Consider the following 9,707-nt stretch of genomic DNA (forward strand, 5'->3'; position numbering starts at 1 on the left):
AGCAGTTACCGCATAAAGAATAACTTAGATTAATCTAACTGGAGAGGATTCTYTCACACAAAAGCAATAAAGAAAGGGCTGTCCATGTCCAGGGTGAGGTGGACAGGAGCACCCAAGCACGGAGGAAGGCCACCAGCAAAGCTCACAGCTTGAGCTTCTGCCTGAGAGCAGGAAAAATGTCTTTCACTCAATGCACAACCTCAGGGCCCAGGAAYCAGCTGGTGGGAAAAGACATCAGTGCAGCTTCACTGATTGGTCTGAAGTGATTTCAGGAAAGGTGTTMTTCGCAAATATTTACTTCTGGGAAGAGTAAATACAGCAGGGGTCAGGAGGCTGTGACCAGATGCAAAGTTTGAGGAACAGCTGGCTTCACACAGGAATGAGCAGAAGCCATCATCAGTGGATGAGAGAGGGCAAAACAGAGCTTTTTTAGCTCAAAAAAAGTACCTGATTTCAGTCATCCATTTGCAGCACTGCCATCAGTCCTGAACACAAAACCATAATTTTTTCCCTTCCCTCCTTTGCCTTTCCACCYGTACAGCACCCTGAGGGTGGCTCTTACTGAGTGCTYGGGGCTGGAAGGGACCTTGAAGATCATCCAGTAATGCTTTATCTACCAGCACCATCTAAAACCTGAAAATTATCCTTTTTACCTGCAGTCTGTCTTAGCTAAATTTGATAGATTCAATTTGGATTTAAAATTGCATATTTTACRTCTTTCACATGTTTCAGTAGAAGCATAGCTCTAATTTTTTCCAAGAAACACTTGACTCCTTTGTTGTTAATTGTATAAGGTGTATTTTTCCCCATTAATATCTCCATAATGTAGAATTTAATTTATTTTCCACCATTTTACTTTTAATTATTACAAGCCTCCTAAGCAATAAACAGAGGAAACATATTGATGGGACAAGCCTTTTAAAGGATGGGACATAATAATTATTAATTACAACTTAAAAGTCCCTAGCAGCACTTTTTTGCTATAAATACTGGCTGACTTCAAAAGCTGAAAAAGACTGGTATTGTGCAGCAGTCAATTAATTAGATATACTGCAGATACCTTTCTTAATGAATTTTATTATTAATAGCACAACTGTCAGATTTAAATACTGACTCAAGTATTAGCATCCATTTTTTTTGAGGATGAATATATTAGGCTGCATGGGGCACCTAATTTAATTGCAAATTATTTTTTCTGCTTTTGTGTGGTGCAGTGTATATTGAGTTCACCTTATGGCACTTATTCAAACAGCTGTGCTAGGTGGCAAAACTTTAAATCATCCATAAAAACAAACAATATTTTGCATTCCTCCTCTCTGCTCTCTGTTATTTTCTGTGGAACATGACAGAATTTTATTCTCAGCTTGAATAAAAGCACAGGATTGTAAAATAGCATGCCTGTCAGAAGTAAATCAAGAGTGTCCTTTTTAAAGACATGAAAATGCTTAGCAAGTTTCTSTTTTAATCCAAGCATGTTTGGGAGCTGGTAATTTCTTTTCAGAAGCAATGTGTCCACAGGTAGGGAAGTTGTTTTTTCAGTTCTATGAAAGAGCTTTTAATTACCTGCATTTAATTGAGTCTTGYACATACACATTGGGAAACAATTTATGAGGTTTTCTGAGTCTACAGCATAGTTCACACAATAAATCATTCTTTCTCTGTGTACTTAACTCCCATGCTGTCTTTGAGGCATGGTTTGTTGGTGTTCCTTTTTTTTTCTTTTCAAGGAAAACAAAAAGCACAGAGAAATTATAAAGTAGCACAGGCCAGGGTTTAGGGTCAGAACAGGATAACTCCATCTTCTTCCCACCAGTTAAACATCAGGAAATTGGACAAGCCATGTCACCCTCAGCCTGGTATTTCCATTGAGGTGGAGACAAGTATTTGCCATTTCTGCTGCAATTTCCTGAGAACTGAAGAAACAAAACCTGCACATAGGAACAAAACACCCCCTGACTGCTCTGCAGAAGTTCAGACACCAATTTAGGCTAAGATGAAATTAAGCATTATTTCAGCTTGTTTCTATTTGCACATTGGATTAACTTGAGCAAAATCCACTAATTTTCAGTTGTGGTCACAACTTCCTGCAAAGATAATGGGAAGCGAAGAGAGGTGACTGAATGCTTGAGAAAAATTCCAAATATTTGAATTGCAGCAGGACCCAGAGGTCCCAGGTAAAACCAGCAGAAAACTGCCTCTGCTCTGATGTTTTCTGAAGGATAGGATGGGTGAAAGGAGTAGCTCCGGTATTATTTAGCTAATTGGTGTTTTACTTTGCTCTTTGTTTTACAYGAGACGAGAAAGATTTTCTGTGGACAAGTCAGAGCACAGAGCACACAAAGGAAAAAGTGCTAAACATATTAAAGACCTAACTGCTCTGGCTGCTACTGTGGGCTCCAATATCTGCATAATCAAGGAGATTATGCAGTGAGGAAGACTTTGGCAGAGTTGTTACCTCACTCAGTGCTTACCAAGATAAATATAATTCCRAAATACACTGCAAAATGAAGTGGAGGTGTCTATTTCTGCAAGCAAAGTCATGGAAAACATTGGTCATGCACCCTTGATGGATCCTTCCTCCTGATCCTTAGCTCTTAACCCCGGGAAATTCTGCTACAAAGGAAGATTAAAATAAACATATCTCACAAAAGACAGAAAAAAAAACATTCACAAAGTTGGCACAAGAGTGTGGTTCTAACTGTACAGGTAGCACCAGTCTCCTGAAGAACTGATTTAATTCCTTATGAAAATTTTAAGGCATTCTCCTCAGGTAAAAAAGAAAARGAGAAATCCTATTGAGGCAGACTGAGAGACTACTAATCACTTTTCTTCTCAATTCTTCTCCCTAGCCCTAATTAGCAGGGAATATTTGCATTGAAACAATCTCTTTTTCTCCTTCATTCATTTAATCAACTGCTTATCCCTCACCTGGAGCCATAATCTCTTGTCTGTAGCCTCATAATCTTCTGCACTGCTAAAAGGATTAGGCATCCAGGTGAAGCATAAGCAGCAGGAACAGCTGATCACACAGGAAACAAATGCTATTCTGATTTTTCAGATGCCACTTTTCCCCTTGGTGATTAGGTAAAAAGCAACTCTAACCAGCACTATCTCTCTGAAAGCAAAGAGGGAACTCTGCAAACATGTAGGAAAAAAAAAAAATAACAAAAATAAATTCAATCCAAACCTCAAGACATAGCTTTTTGAAATAATTCTCCCCCAAATTAAAACTGCATGAAACTACAAAATGAGTAATATTAAAAGAGAATAAGAAGATTAAGGGAAAAAAAAAAAAAAAAAGAGAGATTATTCTAATGCCTTAACAAAATTGCTGCAATCTTTACAATGCAAATATTTTCTATTCTGAAAACAGATGTCTCTTTCTCTTCTTTGGGCTTCTCCTAAAAGACTGGTGAAGCTGAACTGGGGGTGGGAAGGTTACATTTTCCTTCTATAGTGTTCTCTGGGCAAGATTAAGTCTGCCACTGTACAGCCCATGCTCACATTRTCATTTATTTTATAAAGTTGTAGACTTGTTTTAAAGTCAGGACATCTATTAAAGCAAAGCACTCTGACTGCATGTGCTCATCAAAAATGTACGCAGGAAACATCTGTAAAATTCAATATGTACTCAATTCAAAATTCAACACTGGTAAAATTCAGCATTTCAGAATTCAAAACTGTAAGATCTAAGTCCAGCCAGTTCACATCCTTTTGACACACTTGATTTTTTAGACTTTTCTTTCGTTATTTACCATTTGTTTTCCAAGTAGAATTCTCATATTAGGGGCAAATACAGCCCTCATTAATACACTGTATAACTGGAAAGTATTCAATAATAGTTTTAGTGGCTGTCTAATTTTGAGAGGAAAAAAAAATTAAATATATTATGCTCTTTCATTTAGTCTGGGTGAACAATAAGTTTTACAAAAATGAAACAATGGCATATTAATATGACTTTTCAGATTATTCGATACTGCTCGTACATGGGAATGGGGTGAAATGACAGCATCACCCAGAAAATGAAGCCTCTAGAGAACAAAAAAACAAATTCTATTCAAAATCACATAAATTTTCATACCTCTCCTCTCCAGTCCAGGTTACAAGGTGCTCCTCTTTACCTATCCACCAATATTGTCTGGGCCTAATGGAGTTTTGATTCCTTCCCTGGCAGTTTAATCACAAATAACTCTGCTTCTGTCCATTGGGAGCCTATGGAGATTTACAGGAAGGAAAGCAAGCCAGCCAAAGCCTATTCCCAAGAAGTTCACTGTCCTTTTCATCGATTAGAATAGATTTCAGTAAGTGAGAAGAGATAATAGATGGAGTGAGGTTGGGGAGGTTGTTAGAGATCTGTGAAAACTCCAGTGAAATGTAGATTGAGTTAACAGWGTTYAACTGATGGAACCAGACCCTTCTGKGCTCCTGCCAGTAGCAAGGGGCAGCTTCTTGAGAGCTGTCAAAAGATTCAGTCTGAGCAGAAAAACTCAACCCCTGAGCCAGGGGATCTGATATTTGCCTGTGCCTATATTTCTTCTGAACTGCTATTTAAAATCTGACCATTTGGCAAAACCCACTGGAAAATAACAGCCAAACAGATCCAAACCTCACCTGGCAGTCCTCTCCCTTCCACTGGTATAAACTACAAACATTTTTTCCAGGCAGGGATATCCATGGGCTTAGGAGCAAAAAGTCCCTAAAACAGTGGTTTAGGGCAGACAGGGATTGCCCCAGTGGTGTTGCACACCTAACACTGAGCTAACTTTGAAACAAAAAATGTAACATGTTAACTTGAACTGAATTATGGAAATCATGCAAAGATATATAATCCTCACTAGAGGATTATATATATATATATATATTTTTTTTTTTTTCCCCCGCTTACCACTCTTCCAGTGGATGTATTCACTGCCTGGAGGCTTCCAGGGGAAGTTACCCTACCTCAGGCATTTGTTGTGATCTGAAAACCCCTCTCAGCTCCAGCTGTGGTCACAGACACAGCAGCAGCAGCAGTGAACAGGGTTTGCCACTGTTTTGTTCCCCTCATTCCTCGGAGCAGCCTCAGGCCATTGACCTTCCAGAGGAAGCTGCAGAGCTCATCTCTTTTCTTCATGGAAGTGGAAAGATGACTTAAAAAGCAAGAGTTGAGACTAAAAAAGCTATGATATGGAACAGCCTGCTCTTTTTTCCTCCTTCACATTTGAATTCATTATTCTAATCACAGCACATACTAGAAGAGCCTAGAATCTAGGGCAGGTGCTTTAAATGTCATRCATAACTCCAATCCACTAAATATCTCAGAAAATTGGAACTTCATTGGTGATTGCTCAGTTCCTAATTAACAGTGGAGGACAAAAATCACTGCAAATTTGCTGTTTGGCCGAGAATTGACTAAAAAGCAAAGTGTGGGTGYATTAATGGAACAGGCAGCACTTGAAGGCTGGAAGCACCTAGGGAGGAGAAAAAGTTATGCTTTCTCATAACTTCTCAGGCTATCTTTAATAAAAATAAAAGTCACACAAATTTAGAGATAATTATTAAATAATAATAATTTAAAAGTGTTCTTTCTTTTAGCAGCAAATCTTTAAAAGATATTTGTATGTAAACACCAAAAAGTTAAAATATCATTTCCTAAAAAGAAGAACTTAAATTTAAGTTGGGCTTTATATTAAATATTAATAATTCAAAAACAAAATTAACCATCKATAGTACTCAACCAAGAAAATGTTAAAGATGGATATGTCATATATGTGACTTGAAAGTGCTGTTGCTCAAGAACTTGTAAATTGATAAAAATAAGGATCTTCTAAAGGCTACAGCTTGGACASATTTTGACACATAGTTTGATAACTTATCAAAAATAACAGTGAGAAAGAATTAGAATACACTAAAGGAAAAATAAAATGATAGTATGACAATATGACTTTGATATTCAACACTYGCACAAGATAAATTTACTAAAAACTATCAGATTTATGCTGTGAGAGARTGGATATTCAGTACTGTTGAACACCAAGTAATATTTCTTTGTAMAGAAGAAAGAAACAGAGTTCCTATTGAATCTCAATTGATTTGTGCTGTGCTGCTGCCAGCACAGACAAACACAGGAGATTAGTAAAGGAGAAAATGCTTATTTTATATCTATCTGGGTAAAATGYGATCCATCATCCATGAAGGCACACACTGAGCTAAAACTGCTCCTTGCAGCTGTCTCTGGTCTAGACCATCACCTGGCCAGGCCCAGGTGTTCTGATGCCTCTCAGGTGCTGTTTGGGAATTGCCTCGTTTAGTTTTGGTGCACAATCAGGGAAAAAGGTGGATGAAAAGAAGAGAATGAAGAGCAAAACAGGCAGTGGGGAAAGTAGCAGGAGTTCTCCAGGGTATGGAGCTACCACCTTCCCTCTTTCCCTAACTCCAGCTGCTCTGCCTGTCTATTTAACTCTTCTCTCGGTCCTCAAATGCTTTGGTTTGTTGTTTTTGTTTATATATTTTTTTTGGTTGTATATTTTTTTAATTGTTATTTTTGACAAATAATATGATGGAAGATTTTTACTATTTGATTTAGGTAGGTTTGATTACTGACATGTCACTTGCAGTCAACTAATTCAGTAATTGTCCTTTTCTTTTTCTGATTCACTCACAGTCCTGAGTACAGTTCACAGTTTCACCAAGATTCTTATTCTGTGGGTTAAACAGCTTGTCTTTAATGTTTCTAATTACTCCATTTTTTTCTCATTTCAATTGCCTTTTTGCTTTTCCTTTCACTCTCACCTCTCTGAATTTGCTGTAAGTAGTTTTCTAGATCCTTAAAATGATCTCAGTAGTGGAAGCAACATCTTGACTCAGTAATAAATAACATAACTGCACCTGCAAGGTTTGTTAATTCTAACCAGCCTAGTTCATTCTGAGAGCACAGCAACAGGCTGAAAATGAGATTAAAACATTGTACTAAGAATGTTAAGATGGAATAACACCAATAATGTTACACTGGCTAACATTTTAACGAGGGTTCAGGGAGGTGGACTGGTCACATTTGAGGAAAGAACTACAGAGCTGAGGGAAAGCAAGGAAATGCACTGGGAAACATCCCAGGAAATTGGGGCTGATATACTAAAAAACATAACTCAACRACAAAGCTTTGAGCCCACAATTGGCATCTCAAGACAGAGCCTARTAGGTGAACTAAATAATCAAATTCCAGCATATCAAATCAAGGCACTGGAAAGCTGAATTTCTAGTTTATTGCATGAAAGTTATATTGCTTGTTAGCTCAAGTGTTTAAGCCCYTTTTTCTCTTAGTTCAAAAATGTTAAATTTTGTACTCCATCAATCCAGCCATCTCAGAGCTGTTACTGGTGCTGGAAAACCTCATAAGGAGAAAAAAAAATTAAAAACAAATTAATGTGAGAAGATGAGATAAATCAAGTAGTGAAGTCAAGAGTAAATTATCAAAAAGATCTTTTATCGAAAATGAATAATTTTTTCTACTTCAAGAGTAACCCATTAATTTTATTCCCCCACTCCATTCCATAGCATGATTGTAGTTCAAGCAACATAATATAAAAATAGGCTTATTAAGATATGAAATGTGTTTAAATCACATCATAAGCACCACGGTCCTTCAAAATTTAATTTAAAAGTATATATAAATCAGGAGAGCATAAAAGCATTTGCACTTTTCAATAATTAAGGGGGAAAACGCATTTATAATTGGCAAACAGTAAGCAAAAGGGAGCCAGAAAATAAATAGCCTGGGCTGGATTTGGCAACTGATAGTACTGGGACTGCTCTCATTGACCTCAAATGAGCTTTTGCAGCATTTCCTACAGAGAAATTCCAGGGATTTTTTTCCAAAAACAAGATGCTGGAGGCTCAGTGTGATTTGACACAAGTCAAGCAGAGCGATTCTTTGCCTGTACATCATTCCTGTGTGATACTGAGCTCCTTGGTCCTGAAGGAAAAAGGAACACAAATTAAATAGCATTAAAGTATATATTCATCTTTAGGCTTTTACTTCAGTGGCAACCCTCATTAAAGCAAATTCTTTAACTGCTCCCTAGAATGGCTGAAGAGAAGCGGTGGGGCAGGGCAGCAGATCCCTGACACGCGTGTGACACGTGAATCATTTTGCAGTAGTTTATACCACACACAGACTGGTACATTTTGCTCATTCCCTTCTGCACAACCCTGTTCATTCCTTTTCTCTTGTGGACTAATCACCAGATGAGAAAGCACCAAAGGATTCCTTGGGTCAAAGCTCTGTGGAGCTAAAATGGACATCCAAGGCACAATCCCCGAAACAAGAACCTGAGTGACAAATTCCAACTCGGGGGAGTCGGTGGCAGAGGCGATCAAACATCGTGAGACAACTGGCACAACACTTTCAGTGACTTCTGTGAGCTTGTTGAGAGAATTTRCAATAAAATAACTTGATAAATCACAGCAGAGCAGATCAGGGATGCAGCTAAATTGCTAATGGTGAAAGCAAAGAAATCCAAAAGATGCTATAGTTTGATAATCATTATCATCAGCTCTTATTATATGATTTATTTATTTGGCTGAGATATCTGTATCTAGATCTCAGGAACTGTAGGAACCCAAATTCCATTTCATAATTCATAYACAGCCTGGTGAGGCAGGAAGAACTTCTGTGCTAATTTACAGTATTAAAACACTTCTGCAAATTCAATATAATAAGCCTTGGATCCTCACTTCTGTTTCTTCCCAAGGTATCAGAGTTCTGGAAATTACATCTCTGTATTCCAAAGACAAAACCACAACTTTAAGGAGGAAATAGAACAGTCCCCACCAACCTGGAATCTGATCCCAAAACTTTCCTGATTCAGTTCCTTAGGGAACCCAGTTCAGTGAAAGMTTCAGAAGAATCTACAGAAGAGAAAAACAGCAATGAAACTATTTAAGCAAGCACATTCAGGATTACACAGACTCTATGGTTGCTTTAGCAAGTTGTCAGTGCAACTTGGAGCTGGAAATTTCACTTAATATTTAAATAAATGTACTTAATGTGAAATAAATATACAGGCATGTGGTATTTGCCTCTCTGTATATTGTCCTTAACAAGGGCAGAGCCTATGAAAAAAAGGCCCATTAGCAGGATCCCATAAGAGGAAGATCAGTATTTTCATCTGTTCCTGAAAAAAAGCCACAACAAAACTCCAAAAAAAACCCAACAAAAATATCCCAACCAACCAAATAAACAACCCTCCCAAAAAATCCTAGACAAAAAAAAACAAACCCAAAAAGAAAACAAAAAACAAAGAAACAAAAAAATACCAACCAAAGAAACAACAAAACAAAACAAGACACCAAAAACTCTGTAAATTAACAGTCTGATGACATGTTAATAAAGTTTTCATTRTTTATTTTTTATGCATAAATGCCTAAGGATTTCCTAAATAAATAACTAATAACTAATAACTTTTGAGTTAGGTTTGTTCAGGCACAGAAACATAAACTATTCTTGACCCTAAAATGGATGAATGCAATAAGTATCAATGCAATCTTGCACTCAAAGGGAAGAATTAGAGATACACATTTGAGTGCACATGCATATGGCACATATACATCCAGAAATATATTCATGCACTTTTTGTGGAGAAAAAACCAGCCTTAAAAAGGAGAGACAGAACAGACACAGTAGGCCAGGTATTCCAGAGGGCATAAAAATGGTGATTGGGCCAAATGAA

The sequence above is a fragment of the Malurus melanocephalus genome, unplaced genomic scaffold (genome assembly GCF_030028575.1).
Source record: "Malurus melanocephalus ecotype Western Australia unplaced genomic scaffold, MMel_1.1 scaffold_396, whole genome shotgun sequence".
NCBI lineage: Eukaryota > Metazoa > Chordata > Aves > Passeriformes > Maluridae > Malurus > Malurus melanocephalus.